The sequence below is a fragment of the Etheostoma cragini genome, chromosome 21 (genome assembly GCF_013103735.1).
Source record: "Etheostoma cragini isolate CJK2018 chromosome 21, CSU_Ecrag_1.0, whole genome shotgun sequence".
In the NCBI taxonomy this organism is placed as follows: Eukaryota; Metazoa; Chordata; class Actinopteri; order Perciformes; family Percidae; genus Etheostoma; species Etheostoma cragini.
Genome location: NC_048427.1, coordinates 584,137 through 586,281, shown reverse-complemented (window position 1 = coordinate 586,281; position 2,145 = coordinate 584,137). Strand labels below are relative to the sequence as shown.

Sequence of the window (2,145 nt, the reverse complement as noted above, 5' to 3'; positions counted from 1 at the left end):
GGGGGGGGGGGGGGCGTGAATGGAGTGAGTCGTCAACAACTGACTGTGAATAATATCATGAAAACATATTGTCAGCCCAAATGCTGTGTTTTAATTTAAAATCTGTTGTCCCAAAATGAATTTAAAGAAATGTGAAGGACTCAAATCCGGATATCTAACCCCGAAGTATTCCCTCTCACAGCCACGAAGGTTTTTTGGAGGAAGTTTCTCTTCTTTCCTGTCTGTAAAACACAGAGAGCTCTTCTCTCTCGTCCCCTTGATGTTTTTCCTCTGAAATCCCCTCTTCCTGCTCTGGGAGAGGCAGGGTCTAATTCCAGATGGGGGCCCTAAGGCCGGATGCACCGTGGCCTCATGGGTATGCCCTTCCTCACGCCCTCGCGCCCTCTCTCTTGCCCCTGCCCCCCCCCCCCCCCCCCCCCCCCACCCCGGCCGGCCCCTTCCTCGGACACACCCTGATGTGTCGGAGCTGGGTGGTCCGGCCCGCCAGAGACCCAGGACGCACAGGAGGACCATCACGTGTGCAACAACAACTCAAGATGCACACTTCTAAACACACTCAAGAAGAAGAGTGCTCAGGAAAGGACAGGATGTGTTGTAACATGGCTGCAGACCAAGGTCATAACTTTGGGTTCAGCACTGGGGGGTGGGGGGGGGGGGGTTGTTAAGATCTCCACTTTCAGCAAATTTGAAATTTGGAGCATTTGAAACTCTTTATTTCCTGTGTTCTGGTGAATTATTTCCTTTTCTGCATCAAGTTAGACGTGCAAATGTCTTTATTTATGTAAAGGAAATTATAATTGGTTTGGGGCGGCCAGTTTGGATTATTACGGGGGGGGGGGGGGTTAACCCCTCCCCCCTGTAAATTATGCCCATGCTACACAAACATCTGGAGCCACTGCAGCTGTATGCTTCATAAGATATTCAAAGTGGAGAGAAAGTTAAGAAAGGTGGAGGGTGCAGAGAGAGACACCCAGAGATAAAGGCGTAATTATTAACTATTCCAACCTGGCTGGAGTAACGGAGTCAAAGGGTTTAAATTCTGAGGCAAGCACAAATTTGTTTTTAAGATGATGACATAATTCCTAATAAAACATCCCAGAACACGTGTAAAGTTTTCAATCTGAAGAAAGTTTTGAACAATAATGGGGATTAAGTAAATAATAATGATAATAATTACATAAATAAAGACATTTGCCCGCTGAAAAAGCACAAATTGTTGCAGAAAAAAATCCTCCAGAATGAAGGAAATTAAGCGCTCGATGATTTAAATTTTCCTGTGTGACGACCACCAGACAACCCAGTTATAATCCCCCCCCCCCCCATTATTCACGTGTCCCTGACTGTGAGAAAAGTCTTCCAACAGGTTTAACGTGTGCTTCTGACGTAAACATGTCTATATTTACCTGAAAGTCGACCTGAATTATGTGTTAATTTCCTATATAATGTTGTGTCATAAATTTACAAGTTGAGGAATAACTCATGTTGATTTGACAGTTTTAAGTGCCGTGCACGAATATGAATCACAGTAGGGGCTTTTTGTAGGAAAGCAAAGATAAGAGGTGTGATGGATCACAGCAGGGTGCGTAACCAATTACTCTCCTGTCTTGATTTCCCATCAGTTGTTTTTTCATTTCATTTGGGCTGACGTTTCCTGAGCCCAGAGTGGTGATGTAAAGCAAAGGTTTGAATCTTGTAACGTAAATAATAATAAATAAATGAATAATAATAATTGAAATAACAAATTTCTGTCAAAAAATGAACCGCGCGGCTCTTCTAGGCTTGTCATTGGACGGAAGGGGGCTGGTGCCGATGGAGCTGCAGCGCCCTCTAGTGGCCCAGAGGGACAGCCGTGCTCCCATGGCGAATATCGTTTTATTTATTACGTTATTTATTCATCATTTTTCAGCAGATGAGGTGCAGTGTCCGAAAAGTAAAAAGAATTGTTTTAAATATTCAAAGACACAAAATAACACCCCAAGTCTCAGAAAAAGTAATTTTTTTCATTATATGACCACTTTAAACCATGCTAAGCTTTTTCAGGTGAGGACTTATAGAGCCCGTGAGAATGAAATTAGGAATTATTGAGACTAAAATTAAAGGAATGGATGTTGATGGATAATAACAGACTGGAATATGTCAACTTTT

At 43.2% G+C, this 2,145-nt stretch overlaps 1 protein-coding gene across 1 annotated transcript in view; it reads left to right on the top strand.

Annotated features, from left to right (window-relative positions):
- Positions 1-2,145, top strand: part of aatkb (apoptosis-associated tyrosine kinase b) — a 27,438-nt gene that overhangs the window by 826 nt on the left and 24,467 nt on the right. The window lies entirely within an intron of this gene.